At 38.2% G+C, this 18649-nt stretch overlaps 1 long non-coding RNA gene across 1 annotated transcript; it reads left to right on the forward strand.

Annotated features, from left to right (window-relative positions):
- Positions 1 to 946: 946 nt before the first annotated feature.
- LOC113353773 lies at positions 947 to 2994 on the forward strand. The gene is made up of 3 exons (XR_003361517.1): positions 947 to 1509; positions 1709 to 2313; positions 2947 to 2994. It is a non-coding gene; the product is annotated as an uncharacterized LOC113353773 (long non-coding RNA).
- The last annotated feature ends 15655 nt before the right edge of the window (positions 2995 to 18649 follow it).

The following is an 18649-nucleotide window of genomic DNA, read 5'->3' on the forward strand; positions in this document are numbered from 1 at the left end:
CCTTGATAATAAAATTAGTTAGTGTATTGATTAGTGAGTTAATTAATGATTAATGAGATTAAATTAATAATTTGATTTTTTTCAAAAGAATAATTATTGAGAGGGAGAAGAAGAAGATGAAGATGATAATGAAGATGAGGATTTTGGAAGAAAAAAAAGTTAGATCTTTTTCTTTAAGAGCCACAACAAGAGTATGATGTATTGGGTACTCAAGGATACTTCAGATTTAGTTAATGGTGCTTGAATTGGCCAAAACATTCCTAAAAATGATCAATTTACAAATTGATTTCGGTTTGGTTAACAGGTAGCCGAACTCATCTGCAAGTGTAGTTCGGCTAATATTTCTAAAAATGCAGGTAGCCAAACTCAGCTTTAATGGAGTTTTTTCTTTCAGAGAAAAGTTTGGTTAGGATAAAAAAATTGCGACGTAACCGAAATAAAAGTTCTGCTGGGAAAATAAAATGAAAAAATTTGCGACGTAACCGAACTCAATATATAGATTTTCAGAGAAAAGTTCGATTAGTTGAAAAAAATTGCGACGTGGTGATGGGAGGAGGTGGTTATATATATAGGTGGTGATTGTAAGGAACCTCAAGCTTGTCAACGCTATTAGACTAGTCAAGAGACGATTTAGCCGATAATAACTCGATTAGTTTAACACGAACGTTAATTAATAAAAATTAATCTAACAACGATTTAGATACGAAACTAGTACCGTTGGATAGATCTCGAAAATTTATGCATAATGGACTACTCGCACGCGTCATTCGGACACTGGGTGAAGAAGATTTATCAATTTGTTTTCGAAGGGTAAAATTGTAATTTTGAATATTACCTCGTGGGTGCACGTGTCAAAGCAAATGGGTGTGTCACCAAATTTGATCCGCCTCATCTACACGTAACCGAGAAGATTATTCTTCTTTCTTATCTTTCTTAATTTCTTATTCTTCTTTGTTATTTCTTTTCTTTATCTTCATCTTCTCTGTCGATCCCAATCAAGGAGATTGAGCATAAATCTTGTATGAGGTTCATACCAGCTTGGTAGTAAGTTGAATCGAAGGTGGAGATGTTGATTCTGTGGTTAAATTGGATCGGGAGGAGAAGAACTGATTGTTATTATGATATGATGTTAGGGTTTCATAAGAGATTTATCTGAGAGGATTTAGAAAGAGAGGCAGATGTTATTGATAAATGATTAAGAGTGGGTTTAGTCAATTTAGGAACGGGATGAAGTTAATTAGATGTTGGGAGTTGTTCTGAAGTTGAATCGAGGATGAATCAAATAGTTAGGGTTTCTGCATGTTGTGTTGGAATTCGGTTTGAGTAGGAATTAAGAAGATATAGACAGGTTACAAGATGGGTTTGCTTAATTGAAGATTTAATTGATGTTTTGGGTTTGAATTAGAGATTGAAGAAAGTTAGGGTTTATGTGTTCTTCCCCAAATTATAATTAGGGTTTCAACGCAATTGGTTTGGTGAACTGACAATTCAAAGGAAGCTAGTGAATGGGTAAGTTTCTATGTCGTTTAAATTTTGTGCTTAGTGTTGAATTGTGTATAGTCTGGTGTAGTTGAATAATGGGATGAGTTTAAGGAAACTGTTAATACTGCTGCTATTATATTTGGATGAATGGATGATTCCAAGTGATGTGGTTGAGTAATTGTGGATGTAGTTTAGAATTATATAATTTACATTGATATGTTGGCAGATGCAGGGAGGAAGTGTAGTGGTAGTTCAGGTTAAACTACAGGGGTCGTGATGGTGAAGGTATGGAATGTAGGTATTGGAATGAACTAAATTGCAGGTGGTGATGAAGATGGTTGTAATCGAGTGTTCTGGAGTCGCAGTTGCAGATTGGTGATGTTAGGGGTTTAAGACGGCAATGTAAAGGAATGTGTAGGTGATAGATGAATCTGTGTGTGTAAGATTTCCAACTGAGCTACAAGTTTCTTTGATGTTGTTAAAGTTACAAGGAATTGTTGAATATTGAATTGAGTTTAAGGAAGGTGGTATGAGGTGTCGTATGTCTTGCTCAACTAATAAGGAGAATTAGATGAATGATATAGGGTGGTGTGTGTAACTGTTGCAGATTGAAGTTGTATTATGGCTAATATATGCAGCTGTGGTTATATAGAGAATGTTGAGTTAGTATTGCAGTTGTGAGAGTTATATGAATGGGTAATATGCTAGGGATAACTGTTAAGGATTCACAATTGTGGTTGAATGTGCTGAGTTGCAAATAAGCTGAACTGGTGATGATTATAGAGTTGCAGTTAGTGTTAGTTGTAGAAGCTTGGAACTGCTGAATTGCAGGTAGGCTTAAATTGTAGTTGCATTTGTATTTTGATCTTGAAATTTATTTAGAATAAATGAATGTTTTACTTCTGTTTTGATATTAAGGAATGGTGTAAGAAATGTAGTTTCCATAGGAATTAGACCTATTAGTCATCCCAGTCAGTTTAGCTGACTCAATTTGTTTAGCTGACTCAGTGTGACTGACTGAGTTAACTCAGTGACTAGGCCTGACCAGACTTGACTCGGTGAACTTTGACTGAGTTGGTCTCTTTGACCATTGACTCTGGACGTTGACTATTAGTTGACATGTGACTGTTAGTTGACCGTTAGTTGACCAATTGGACCAGGCTTTTGGTTAATGGGCTTGTTTATATGATTTGGGCTTAAGACTAGCTAGTTATCTTATGTTGGTGTATTGGACCCTTATGGTCTGACTTAACCTGTGATTTCATCTACAAGTTGTAGAATTCATGAGACTTAGATAATGGGTTATGAAACCAACCTATTTAACTTAGTAAATCTTAATTATGTTAAAGATAGAGCATGAAAAGGTGTAAAGTGATAAATGGACCTAGAACCATTAGATAGACTTGTATGATTCTTGTGTGAGCCATTTTGTCTATGTTCTTAGAGTTTTTGTGTGATTAACAGTTAGTCTATATTAACAACGATCGATTCAAAGGATGAACCAGTGGATCGTGGATCTCGAGGTAGGCGTGGCTTGTCATCAAAAGAGGTGGGAATACATTTGACTCTTTTGTAACCATTGTTGTTTCTTTTACAAAAGTTTATATTTAACAAACCATGCATTGTATGCCTATGCATTCCATGCTTTATTTGAATTGCATTATGATAATTTTGTTGAATCTTTGAATCCTTCCATGAAATGGAAAGGACTTGCAAGGTATGTCATTATGAATTGTTATGGGAAATGAGAATTTCCACTTGTGGTATATAGGGTACGCTCCTTCACATTTATACCTACATGAATTCAGCTTTTATGCTTATATCGGTCGACAGTTTGCGAATTCGGAATTGTCGACATCCATATTTACGATTAGGTGTGGTTTTGCGAGTTCGGAATTGCACAACCATAGTATACATTGTTTGAAGAAGGAGTTTGTCCATATACATGTTTTTTTACTTCTGTGAGGATATGCTCTTTCACATTTATGCCTAGAGCTTTTATGATATGTTGGTCGACAGTTTGCGAGTTCGGAATTGTCGACATCCATATTTACGATTAGGTGTGGATTTTCGAGTTCGGAATTGCACAACAATAGTATACATTGTTTGAAGAAAGAGCTTGTCCGTATTCGTGTTTGTGTATCCCAGTGACTTGGTCACTATTTAATGTCTGAGAAAACATTATTGTTTTTCTTAATCTTGTTTATGATTACTTAGAAGTTAAATGTTAATTATTCCCACTTTCAGTTTTCAGAGACAGATCAGAGTTGCGCAGCGAAAGCCACAAGTGTTGACTCCGTTAATTAGTTAACTTCTGCTATGTTTATTATGTTCTTTATTGTATCTGTAAACCAAATGACTATTGTATATGTATCATTTGAGAGAAGTACATGTATATATATTCTGAGCGGGGTTAGTTTTGGGATGAGTTTTGTAGAAGATTTTTTAATTGATTGTTTAAGTAAATGATTTAGATTCGTAGTGCCTCTTTATTTAGCTAATCTCTTGGATTAGTCAGCTGCTAGCTTAGGGGGCGCTACAGTGTTGGTATCAGAGCTCACTATTTGATCTTATATGGAAAAATATAGAATTAGCCACTGCCAGTTAGAGAACTAGATTAGTTTAGAACTGGGTTGGATTGTGAGATAAATCTTAATCACTAAAAGCTATCAATAATTAAAATCCTTAATTTGATTAATTGAATTGTTTTGTTTTGGTTGTTTGTTATGATGTAAAAAATGTAGGGTACACCAATAACTTTAGCTAATAGGCATTTGAGAATAATTAATCTAAAAAGTATAAACACGTAGAGAATCCAATATTAAAAATAGATAAATAAATAGTGAGATTAGTATTATAGACTTATTAAGCATCTTGACTTATACATAGGGTCAATAATTTACAATCACATAAATCTTAATAATATTTTTGGAACTCAATAACATTTGGGAGAGTAGTTGGAATAATAGTTCGACCACTGATGTTAATAATAAAACTATTAATATAGTAATTATAGATGATAATAACAGTAATAGTAGTTTTAATAGAGTAATGTTAGCATTTACCAGTTAGTACCATATTAAACTTAATTAAAATTTCAAAAAGGATATATAACGAAAAAAATAAAATAAAAATAATTATGGAAAAAAATGGTAACGCTTATCTACGATTAAGTTTTGCAAAGTTAACTAATAACAAATTAGAATTGTATGTTTGTGTTTAAACCAGATAGTTAATATAAGATTTATTCGTTAGGATTAAGAAGATGAGGTTATATAATGCATAAAATAGAGACTAAACTTGTTAACGATCTTTATACCCAGATTACCTTTAGTCCGATAAATGATTCACCGAATCACTAATCTATACACATGAAGTGATATTTATAGTACTTGGATACTTAGTACAAAATTAGATTTAAAGGAAATAAATTTATCTATGAATAATATACTTATTATGTAAAAATTATTAAGACGTATTGTATTTTTACGCAGACTTAAGTTTAAATCATATTAAAAACAATATTTAACAAGACATTATACGGATTCAATATGAATTATCAATCTTTACGCGAATCCAGAGTTATATTTAGAAGATTAAAGTTTAGTATACCAACTGGACTATTAACTTAAGAATAATGAACATGATATAATTAAGACAATAACTTTTGATAAAATAAGCAAATGATAATACTATATAATACTAATTATTATAAAATTTAGAGTTATTGCAAATATCATTTGGATAATAATTATTCGATAGTAATAGCAAAATGTAATTTTTACTAAGAGTACAACTTAAGGATTATTTAGCAATAAATAAAATTTTAGGAAATGAAGTTAGATCAAACCGAATCTAGTATTAATAATAAAATTAAACCTGACATGACAGTATGATTAATTACGATTAACTTTTATCAGTTTAAGAAATAAGAAATAAATGTAATAATATTAATAAAATTGTTAATACCAAATAATTATGAAAAATTGTTAGCTGTTATTTACTTATATCAAGTCACATAAGGAAATAAGCAAATAGACACGTTGAAAATAATAAGAATAACAATAATAGTAACATTTGGATAATGGATATAACATTAAGTTATTATTAATAGTACATGAATTTAAAAATTATCTAGTTATAAGAATATAGTTTCATTTGGAATTAAAATTCGATTTCATTAGAATAAACAAATAATAATAATGATTAAATAATTTTTGATGATTAAATTGCTTAAAATGATGTAACCTATTTATATAAATTATGAAGCAAAATTTTCAAGCTAAATTGGTTAAAATAGAATTTAGAGATTGATTAGTCATAATAAGTTAGCTTTTAATTAATCCAGCACTGGGGAATAGTGAAGGTTGTGTTTTCTCTGTTCGTATGAAGGCATCGTTGGGCTTGGCCAACCTTGACAGGGAAACTGCATTCAGAGATGACCGATCATAGAAATATACTGTAATTTAATTTAGAAAACCAATAGATATAGTTTCACATAGAAGATTTGTAAGATTCTTCCTTGTAAGTAAGACAATCATCTTATTGATAAAAATTAGTGTCAGAAAAATTAGATTTCCTTGTATGATAGTTATTAGAATCAGTATAGTTGAACCTAGAGCCACAAATTTTAGTTATAGAAAGCCATTTAGGTTTGTGATTTGTTTTTTGTCGTTTGCGCTTAGACAAGAGATAGGATTTTTCTATAAGGTGGGGAGTTTTTGAAGACTAGAAGGTGGTTTGATTTTCGAGGACGAAAATGAATAAGGTGGGGAGAATGTAACGAACCTCAAGCTTGTCAACGCTATTAGACTAGTGAAGAGACGATTTAGCCGATAATAACTCGATTAGTTTAACACGAACGTTAACTAATAGAAATTAATCTAACAATGATTTGGATACGAAACTAGTACCGTTGGATAGATCTCGAAAAGTTATGCATAATGGACTACTCGCACGCGTCATTCGGACACTGGGTGAAGAAGATTTATCAATTTGTTTTCGAAGGGTAAAATTGTAATTTCGAATATTACCTCGTGGGTGCACGTGTCAAAGAAAATGGGTGTGTCACAAAATTTGGTCGGCCTCATCTACACCTAATCGAGAAAATTGTTCTTCTTTCTTATCTTTCTTAATTTCTTCTTCTTCTTTGTTATTTCTTTTCTTTATCTTCCTCTTCTCTGTCGATCCCAATCAAGGGGATTGAGCATAAATCTTGTATGAGGTTCATACCAGCTTGGTAGTAAGTTGCATCGAAACTGGAGATGCTGATTCTGTGGTTAAATTGGATCGGGAGGAGAAGAACTGATTGTTATTGTGATTTGATGTTAGTGTTTCATAAGAGATTTATCTGAGAGGATTTAGAAAGAGAAGCAGATGGTTATTGATAAATGATTAAGAGTGGGTTTAGTCAATTTAGGAACGGGATGAAGTTAATTAGATGTTGGAGTTGTTCTGAAGTTGAATCGAGGATGAATCAAATAGTTAGGGTTTCTGCATGCTGTGTTGGAATTCGGTTTGAGTAGGAATTAAGAAGATATAAACAGGGTTACAAGATGGGTTTGCTTAATTGAAGATTTAATTGATGTTTTGGGTTTGAATTAGAGATTGAAGAAAGTTAGGGTTTATGTGTTCTTCCCCAAATTATAAATAGGGTTTCAACGCAATTGGTTTGGTGAACTGACAATTCAAAGGAAGCTAGTGAATAGGTAAGTTTCTATGTCGTTTAAATTTTGTGCTTAGTGTTGAATTGTGTATAATCTGGTGTAGTTGAATAATGGGATGAGTTTTAGGAAATTGTTAATATTGCTACTGTTATATTTGGATGAATGGATGATTCCAAGTGGTGTGATTGAGTAATTTTGGATGTAGTTTAGAATTATATAATTTACATTGATATGTTGGCAGATGCAGGGAGAAAGTGTAGTGGTAGTTCAGGTTAAACTACAGGGGTCGTGATGGTGAAGGTCTGGAATGTAGGTATTGGAATGAACTGAATTGAAGGTGGTGATGAAGATGGTTGTAATCGAGTGTTCTGGAGTCGCAATTGCAGATTGGTGATGTTGGGGGTTTAAGACGGCAATGTAAAGGAATGTGTAGGTGATAGATGAATGTCTGTGTGTAAGATTTCCAACGGAGCTACAAGTTGCTTTGATGTTGTTAAAGTTACAAGGAATTGTTGAATATTGAATTGAGTTCAAGGCAGGTGGTATGAGGTGAAGTATGTCTTGCTCAACTAATAAGGAGAATTAGATGAATGATATAAGGTGGTGTGTGTAACTGTTGCAGATTGAAGTTGTATTATGGCTAATATATGCAGCTGTGGTTATATAGAGAATGTTGAGTTAGTATTGCAGTTGTGAGAGTTATATGAATGGGTAATATGTTAGGGATAACTGTTAAGGATTCACAATTGTGGTTGAATGTGCTGAGTTGCAAATAAGCTGAACTGGTGATGATTATAGAGTTGCAGTTAGTGTTAGTTGTAGAAGCTTGGAACTGCTGAATTGCAGGTAGGCTTAAATTGCAGTTGTATTTGTATTTTGATCTTGAAATTTATTTAGAATAAATGAATGTTTTACTTCTGTTTTGATATTAAGGAATTGGTGTAAGAAATGTAGTTTCCATAGGAATTAGACCTATTAGTCATCCCAGTCAGTTTAGCTGACTCAATTTGTTTAGCTGACTCAGTGTGACTGACTGAGTTAACTCAGTGACTAGGCATGACCAGACTTGACTCGGTGAACCTTGACTGAGTTGGTATCTTTGACCATTGACCCTGGACGTTGATTATTAGTTGACATGTGACTGTTAGTTGACCAGTTGGACCAGGCTTTTGGTTAATGGGTCTGTTTATATAATTTGGGCTTAAGACTAGCTAGTTATCTTATGTTGGTGCATTGGACCCTTATGGTCTGACTTAACCTGTGATTTCATCTACAAGTTGTAGAATTCATGAGACTTAGATAATGGGTTATATAACTAACCTATTTAACTTAGTAAAACTTAATTATGTTAAAGATAGAGAATGAAAAGGTGTAAAGTGATAAATGGACCTAGAACCATTAGATAGACTTGTATGATTCTTGTGTGAGCCATTTTGTCTATGTTCTTAGAGTTTTTGTGTGATTAACAGTTAGTCTATATTAACAACGATCGATTCAAAGGATGAACCAGTGGATCATGGATCTCGAGGTAGGCGTGGCTTGTCATCAAAAGAGGTGGGAATACATTTGACTCTTTTGTAACCATTGTTGTTTCTTTTACAAAAGTTTATATTTAACAAACCATGCATTGTATGCCTATGCATTCCATGCTTTATTTGAATTGCATTATGATAATTTTGTTGAATATTTGAATCCTTCCATGAAATGGAAAGGACTTGCAAGGTATGTCATTATGAATTGTTATGGGAAATGAGAATTTCCACTTGTGGTATATAGGGTACGCTCCTTCACATTTATACCTACATGAATTCAGCTTTTATGCTTATATCGGTCGACAGTTTGCGAATTCGGAATTGTCGACATCCATATTTACGATTAGGTGTGGATTTGCGAGTTCGGAATTGCACAACCATAGTATACATTGTTTGAAGAAGGAGTTTGTCCATATACATGTTTGTTTACTTCTATGAGGATATGCTCTTTCACATTTATACCTAGAGCTTTTATGATATATTGGTCGACAGTTTGCGAGTTCGGAATTGTCGACATCCATATTTACGATTAGGTGTGAATTTGCGAGTTCGGAATTGCACAACCATAGTATACATTGTTTAACGAAAGAGCTTGTCCGTATTCGTGTTTGTGTATCTCAGTGACTTGGTCACTATTTAATGTCTGAGAAAACATTATTGTTTTTCTTAATCTTGTTTTTGCTTACTTAGAAGTCAAATGTTAATTATTCTCACTTTCAGTTTTCAGAGACAGATCATAGTTGCGCAGCGAAAGCCACAAGTGTTGACTCCGTTAATTAGTTAACTTCTTCTATGTTTATTATGTTGTTTATTGTATCTGTAAACCAAATGACTATTGTATATGTATCATTTGAAAGAAGTTCATGTATATATATTCTGAACGGGATTAGTTTTGGGATAAGTTTTGTAGCAGATTTCTTAATTGATTGTTTAAGTAAATGATTTAGATTCGTAGTGCCTCTTTATTTAGATAATCTCTTGGATTAGTCAGTTGCTAGCTTAGGGGGGCGCTACAATGATGATGGGAGGAGGTGGTTAAATATATACAGGTTAAGGGTAGGTTAGCCATTTCCACACTTTAGGACACCCCTTATAATTATAGGGTAGATATTTTATCACTTAGTAGTCCCCACCATTTTTGAGTAGTGTCCAAAAAATCATTCATCTTTATGGACGGCTCTTCATGCTAGCCTTTGAGTGAGAACGTTAAAGTTGGAGGATATTTATGTTTGCATGTAAATTAATTCATGTTCTCCGCAGTCCCTGATATCAATGTTGAGAACTTTATCGACGGATGAAGACGGAAAAACATCCCAGCATTGTCGTCTCCGTGCTTGCAGCTGAAAAAAAACCCAGGAATGTTTGGTATCAATCACAAAGGAAGAAAACCACGGAAATCACTGGACTCCAAAAACTAAATTTCATAAACCGCTTAGGCCATTACACTACTTACATACATGTCTGATGATATTGAGATCCAGCTTATGCGAGAACACTCCGATTCCTTCCGATTTATTTGTGAAATTCTTCTTTTCCAAGCAATTATAAAACCCATTCCTCTTGTACATCTCCCCCCCTTTGATCCTGGCATTTTTAGGGGCCACTTAAAAGGATATAGGGGCCAACAATTTATACCCAGCTAAGGGCACTAGTTAAGGGATACCCTATAACACATTGAAGTTACCTAAATGCCCTTGTATTAAAAAGAAAATAAAAACCAAATAAAAATCCTTTCTTCACATTTCAACTCTTCTTCTTCAGTTCTTTCCCTTCACTCCCGATTGTGGAGGGAAAAAAATTTCCTCTTTTTTCAATTCATCGTCTTCGTCGTGAATCGCCAAAGTAAAACATCGTTGATTCATTTATAAAACAATGGGTAAGGGTAATGAACCCCACAGACCTAAAACTGAAAACGTTCCTCGCGGTATCGATCCAAATATTGGTAGCAAGAAATAAAGAGATTGTTGCTGAAAATGACAAAGAACGCGAAGAACACGAAGACGCGGATGTAGTTGGTGGTGGCGATTCTGACAGTCAAACAATCCGACAACTTCAAATGGCCCCAATTAGGTAAGACTCTATCATTTTTTGGGTTTATTTCGCTTTAATTAGACGAATCGAGAAAAAAATACTAGGGTTTTCGGTTATTTACCCAGATTCGGGAGATATTCATGCTAATTTACTTCCGAATGTAGTCGTGTTCTTCATTTCTCAAGAACATCGACAGTATTCAGGAGAAATATATGTTGGTTATCTGCCGAATATTGTTGGCCATATCTTCCTGTGTACAAACTGGTAATAATCGGTAGTTTAATGAATTTGTTGGTTTCCGATTATATTTAAGTAGAGACACAGTTTTTGGAAGTAAACTTACTACCGAATATATATATTTTGAAAAATTCTCAAAATTGTGATTTAGGCAAAATCCCATTTTGGGACCAGTATTTATTCGGTAGAATTTTTTTTGAATGACTTCCGATTATATAGGCTGAAAAGTTCAGAGCTTCCTGAACTCTAATTGATGAGTATTCGGTAGCAAAAAAATTATCTTATTCTCCGAATGTTGTATATTCGGGAACAAAATATTTCCTTTTACTTCTGATTGTCTATATTCGGGTTTTGTTTGTGTATTTTGTCTTCCGATTGTATAGTTTGTAACATTCTTTATTTTTTTGTTTAGGCAAAGTCGAGCTAAGCAAGCCCCCAAAACAGGCGACTTAGGGCCTCGTCGAGAAGGGAGTAAGAAAGTATCAGCTAGTGCAAGTCGAATGACACATGCTTAGCTGTCAAAACAAGCAGGTATTCAGTGCCTCCCCTTCTGTAAACTTCTTAGTAAAATATTTTGCAAACATGACATGAACTATAGTCATGAGTATTCCTATAGCTAACGCAGTTTTCCAGGTTCGATATCCATTTCAAGCATTCTCTATCTGAATTAGTTGCATCGTGGAATGGAGGGGGTCCGTTGTACCAGCGATTGGGTAAGTTATATACTTATTCAAGTCCCTATTTTTTTTAGGTAATAGATGGAGTAACTTGTGTGTCTGATTATGTAATTTCTTCCACCGCCAAAATCTTGCATGATTTATGTCCATAAGTTATATACTTATTCAAGTCCCTATTTTTTTTAGGTAATGGATGAAGTGACTTGTGTGTCTGAATATGTAATTTCTTCCACCGCCAAAATCTTGCATGATTTATGTCCATATTTTGTTTTAGAATGAAGTTGTTCTGTTTGCTTTTATAGTTACTGATTCTTAGATTATGTGTGTCGTATTGTGAAACCTAAATTGGGATACTTGTTAAAAATTCCAGAGTTTGAAGAGTATCGCCGAGATGATCAGTTCAGTTCTGGTAACAGACTAGCTCAACTACTGAGCTTCACTCATCAGAAATCCCAACACTTACTCGAGTCTCATTGGTCCCCAGTATTTTTCAGGTATAAGAAAATCACTAACAATAGAGTATATACCCTGAATTCTGAAGTATTCTTACTTTCTTTATTTGTTATCTCTAACTATATGTATCTGTGACAGATTCTTCATCATCTTGGTCGTATTTACAAGACGAGAATTCAACATCCTCGTGTGATCATCCTCTCAAAGCCACAATAATCTGCTGCATTCTGATTACTCACTGTAAGAGATTGTAACATTTTGTTTCTATATGCAATCCTTAGAAGCTAAAACAAACATAGTTGCACCAGTACAATGTAAGAAACAAGAACATATTTACATATGCAATCTTTCAGTTGTACAATTTGACACCTGATTTTCTTAATGCAACATGTATTTGGTTTGCTTTCTTTGTATAATGTCTTTGAGGTTTAAACCTGTGGGAATGTATGTGTGAACATAGAGTATGAGAACTATCAGATTGAATTGCTGGATATAAAATGAATCAGGGTTTTGCAGGGAACTGGGGTATTGCATGATAAATTGTGGGAAAATCCGTTTTGACTAGGTCAACGAAGACTTGACCTTTTTTTTGTTGCAAAAACTTTAGCGACGGCAAAAATGTGATGCTAAATAGTTCTGTTCTGTTTCTATATTTTGATTTTGCAACAGCTTGTTTCTATTGCTACTACCGTTGCCGAAATTAGCAACAGAGCTAGAGCTGTCGCGAAAAACTGCGATAGGGTGTTTAGCAACGGAAAAAATCTGTTGCAAGCCCGGTCAGCAACAGATTTAAGATGTTGCTAAATGCTAAATTTGGTGTAGTGCATGAATGCTTGATTGTTGTCGGGGATGGACCGCGATGAGCAGTCCCCGGTCGCACTTCTCTTTGGTTACTAAAATTGTTTCCTATGAGTTGGCTTGGGATCCGTCGTGGGTCTCGTAAAGTGTTGCATACGCGTTCTGGGCAAATAGGTGATGATATCCTTACGCTACACCTTTGAAGAGTAGATGACCTTGTCGTGGCTATGACTTTTGGGTTCACCGTGTCTCCTGAGCTTTGTAGTGGTTGTTGTTACGGTAAACCTCTGGCTGGTATCAACAAACAAGCAGCAACGGTTCTTGGCAGTTGTTGATGGTGGTTTTTAGCTTAGGGTCAAAATCGTAAAATTGTACATCTGACATGATGTCACTATGATCATTAGCACATTTATTGAATCAATCAGCATGCCTACGTAAGAATTACCAGAGTACCCTTTTTTTTTACATGGGTCATGTTCCACGGCAGAACCCTTAACACTGACTGACATCATCTATGTCAAACCCTAATTCTCATGCTACCGCGCCAAGGCATGCCAACCATGCCAGCCGCACCACTGTGTCAATGGCAGACTATGTCAGCCACGTCACCGCGCCAAGGCATGCACACCATGCCAGCCACACCACTGTGCCAATGGCATACCATGCCAGCCACGTCTCCGCGCCAAGGCATTCCAACCATGCCAGCCACACCACTGTGCCAATGGCATACCATGCCAGCCACATCTCCGCGCCAAGGCATGCCAACCATGCCAGCCACACCATTGCGCCAATGGCATGCCATGCCAGCCGCACCTCCGCGCCAAGGCATACAACCCATGCCAGCCGCCCACTGCACCAATGGCATGCCGTGCCAGCCGCAGCTCTGCGCCAAGGCATGCCAGCCGCACCTCTGCGCCAAGGCATGCCAGCCGCACCTCTGCGCCAAGGCATGCCAGCCGCACCTCTGCGCCAATGGCATGACATGCCAGCCGCACCTCTGCGCCAAGGCATGCCAACCATTCCAGCCGCACCAATGTCATGCCATGCCAGTCGCACCTCCGCGCCAAGGCATGCCAACCATGCCAGCCGCACCACATGTGCAAATGGCATGCCAACCACCTTGCTGCGCCATACCATGCCGGCCTTCCCTATGCGGCTACCAAAACGAAGGCGTGCGATGATCAACGGCCACCTTTCCATCTTAGATGCAAATCTTATCCGTCCAAGGTCGCCAAACAACGCATGGTAACCTTTGGCCCAACGCCAAAACCCTAGTTTGGTCGCGCCTAAACCACGCCAAGGCATGCCGACCATGCCACATGTGCCAATGGCATGCCTCGCTATCCACCTTGTCGCGCCTAATCCATGCCATGTCGGCCTTCCCTTCACGGCTGCAAAAACGAAGGCGTGCGACAATCAACAGCCACCCTTCCATCTTAGATGCAAATCTCAGCCGTCCAAGGTCAACAACCAACGCATGGTAAACTTTTTCCCAACGCCAAAACCCTAGTTTAGCCGCGCCTAAACCACGCCAGGGCATGCCGACCATGCCACATGTGCCAAAGGCATGCCGCGTCATCCACCTTGCCGCGCCTAAGCCATGTCATGCCGGCCTTCCCTTCGCGGCTTGATGAGTGCTAAAAAGTGCATATATTTATCCCTTTTTGTTGGCATTTAACTCATCCTTTGTGCATTAATTCTACATTTTATCCCATATTCTGTATTTTCATTGTTTTCAAGAATAAATATTTTTCTTACTTAATTTTATATTTTTAGGTAATAAATAAAGTTTGGATGAATTGCGGAGCGGAATAGAGCAGAAAAGTAGTGAAAAGCCGGGAGGAGTTACGCAAGGAAGCCGCGAAGAACGTTGTGCACAAAACCAAGAGGCTTGGCATACCCAAGGCCCAAAACCCTTACTCAAACACATTTCCACTATCCAAGCCCGTCTCGGATTTCAGCCGTCAGATCGAAGCATTTCAGCATCCTACGGTCTCTCCATCATCGCACATCAAACTCCGAAGCCCCTGCTTTACATCGCAACGCCCATCTCCATCTTGGGTCGTCCGTTTTGCTACATCCCTTCATCCGACGGTCGCTCCACGCTTACCTTCGTATCTCCGTTGGATCCACCTACCATCTTCCCATCCATCGCTCCTTGTCGCAGATCATCAAACCTCGCTGAACCCGCCTAACACCCAAGTATCGAACACCCTATACCCCTAGCCAAACACTCCCCTCCTTATTTCCATCGACTCCATCTTCTCCATTCCTCTACAGACGCCATACCACCACCTTTTCCACCACCTGCTCCGCCACCAACTCTCTGCCACTACCACAACCACCACTAACTCCACTTACCACCAACCCTAAGTCCATCATCACCTCTATGTCTTTCAACTAGACTTTTCAATTTCACATCGCCCCAAACCCTAGCCGTTTGTGTGTGAAATTGGAGAGAATAGTTGGTAGGCATCAATGGACAAATTGAAGGCATGGGAAGACACAGAAGACACAATAGAAGAATGGGTCGACGTTATTGAGTGTTTTCAGAAAGTAGGTATGATTTAATTTTGATTTCTTTGAAACCCTAATTCTGATATTTTGGGGATTCTAGGGTTAGACGTGTGAAACTATAAATTGAGACCTTGGGTTGTTGTATAACGCATCTCTGGACTAGCCAGTGTATCCCCATGAGGGCTGGACTAGCCAGTTCCTCTTGGGTAGATTTTTTCTTCCCTGTTTTGTATTTGTAGATTTAATTTTAATTTTCAATTTTAATTCCAAATTCAGTTTTAGTTTATCTTGTTTCAATTCATGTTTTGCTATCCATGTTTCTCCATTTGATGTAATGTTCATGTGTTTAATTCCTTTCCCTGTTTTAATGTCATGTTGCTGTTGTTGTTAATGTGATGTTTTGGGAGAACTGGATTAGCCAGTCTCTCCAATTTTTGTGTTGTTCCTGTTAATCATGTGTTGTTCCATCTGTTTTCTCATGTTCTGAGTTCACTGCTGAGGCTCAGATGAAGCTTTAGTGGACTGTTAGGTAGTGGAATGCTAGGTTAGAGCCTTAGTGCAGTGTTTTGCTTGTGCAATGGGAAGAAATTAGTGCTCTGGTATGCCTGTGATTGACTGTGCTGTCAAAAGACAGTCAATACTAGAGGCATATCAGTGAGCAAGCTGATTTTCCTCCCATTCTAGATGTATGCATAGGATTTTCAACTCAACCTAGGATCACATTGTTTGGCTAGGACACAAGGGTGGATTCAAAGCCTTAGCTTAACCCACATTTTGTTTTCACAGTCACTTGCAACTTAACTGTTTTGTTACTTCTTCTCCTCCCTGCCCTTGGCTAACAACCTTGGTTTATTTGGTTTTGTTTCCTGTTAACTGCCACTGTTACCATTTGTTTCATTGTTGCTCCCTTGCCTTAGGCTAACTGCCTTTGTGCCTCATTGCCACTGATTTTTGCTTCTTTCCCATGATCATTGTTAGTTTGCTTCACTGCCATTGTTAATCCCTTAGTTATTGTTCCCTATTCTTCCCTGTTCCTCATCTCTGTCTGTGTTCTCTTTTATTCTCTTTCTTTTGTTATCTTTTGCTCTTCTAGTTTCTCTGTTTTGCTCCCCATTAGTCCATTGAAGCTCACTGTGGCCTAAGTGCATTGATCATTAAGAGCCCAACTCACAGTTCACTTTCCAAGCTAAGGCCTGTCACTGTCAAGCCCAAATCAATCCAAAAGCCCACTGAGCCCAAAACCATTTCATTGTTACAAAAACCCACTAAGCCCAAAGCACAATTAGAAGCCCAATAGCAATTTAGAGCCCAAATAGCTAGAAACTCCAAACACCCCCAGTCTCTGTGGATCGACCCGTACTTGCACGAGCTACAACTGACGACCGTGCACTTGCGGTATTACTGTAGGCCCGCGTTTTTATTGCGCTTCATATTTTACACACATCTCCGGGACCACCACGGCTACCAAAACGAAGGCGTGCGATGATCAACGACCACCCTTCCATCTTAGAGGCGAATCTTAATCGTCCAAGGTCACCAACCAACGCATGGTAACCTTTGGCCCAACGCCAAAACCCTCATTTGGCCGCGCCTCAACCACACCAAGGCATGCCGAACATGCCACATGTGCCAACAGCATGCCGCGCCATCCACCTTGCCGCGCCTAAGCCATGCCATGCCGGCCTTCCCTTCACGGCTGCCAAAACAAAGGCGTGCGACAATCAACGGCCACCTTTCCATCTTAGATGCAAATCTCAGCCGTCCAAGGTCACCAACCAACACATGGTAACCTTTGGCCCAATTCCAAAACCCTAGTTTTGGTCACGCCCAAACCGCGCCACATGTGCCAATGGCATGCCTGCCACCTTGCTGCGCCATACCATGCCGACCTTCCCTATGTGGTTACCAAAACAAAGGCTTGCGACAATCAACGACCATCCTTCCATCTAAGATACAAATATTAGCCGTCCAAGGTCGCCAACCAACGCATGGTAGCCTTTGGCCCAAAACCCTAGTTTTGGTCACGCCCAAACCGCGCCAAGGCATGCCGGCCATGCCACATGTGCCAATGGCATGCCAGCCACCTTGTCGCGCCATACCATGCCGGCCTTCTCTATGCGGTTACCAAAACAAAGTCTGGCGACGATCAACGACCATCCTTCTATCTAAGATGCAAATCTTAGCCATCCAAGGTCGCCAACCAACGCATGGTAACCTTTGTCCCAACGCCAAAACCTTTGTTTTGGCCACACCCAAACCGCGCCAAGGCATGCCAGCCATGCCACATGTGCCAATAGCATGCCAACCACCTTTCCGCGCCATGCCGGCCTACTCTATGCGGCTACCACAACAAAAGCTTGTGAAGATTAATGACCACTTTTCCATCTAAGATGCAGATCTTAGCCGTCCAAGGTTACCAGCTAACGCATGGCAACCTTTGGCCCGACGCCAAGCCCTAGTTTGGTCGCTCCCAAATAAAGCCAAAACCCTAACTTTTGGCCACGCCTAAATTAGGCCATATTAAAGCCGTGCCGGCCATGCTTTCATGCCACTGGCTACCAAACAAAGGGTTGCAATAATTAACGGCTACCCTTTCTCTCAAGATGCAAAATCTCGACCGTCGAAGGTCACCACCAAGCCGGAAAGCTCAAATTTCCGAACAACAACATGCTACATGTTTTCCACGAAAACACTCGAGACATCAACACATGTCACAAACTGGGGGATGCTCATTGGGTATTGGTTTGGCGGTTTACAGCGTGCGGCGTATACTACGCCCGTTATAATACAGTGTCATAAGGATGAGGCGGTTAGTAAATACATGGAGTAATGGTGAAAATCTTTCTTTTATGGAACATCAATTCCAGGCATTACCGGTTACCACCTCCTCCCATTTACTCATCCGTTTTCCATTTCTTACGAGACCAGAGTACGTTTCACTTCGACTTATATAAATAGGTCTTACCTATTTCCACCGAACAACAAGTTCAGGTCAGGAGGATACAACACTCAGAAAATATTTGCTAGCTTTCCATCTGTTAGCTTCCCACTTTCTGATACAAGTCGTGAAACAACTACTCTTCCACAATCAACTATTCTGGTCTCAACACTCTCTTCGCTTCCCTCCCTCTACCAACCCTTCTCCTTCACTTTGTGACCGAAGCAAGTCTGGAACGTCCATTTCTTGGTTTAGGCCGGATTTGTACAGATTGATCTCTCGAATCTAAAGTACTCCCTTGCAGTACATTGTTTAGGG

Source organism: Papaver somniferum, chromosome 2 (assembly GCF_003573695.1).
Source record: "Papaver somniferum cultivar HN1 chromosome 2, ASM357369v1, whole genome shotgun sequence".
Classification (NCBI taxonomy): domain Eukaryota; kingdom Viridiplantae; phylum Streptophyta; class Magnoliopsida; order Ranunculales; family Papaveraceae; genus Papaver; species Papaver somniferum.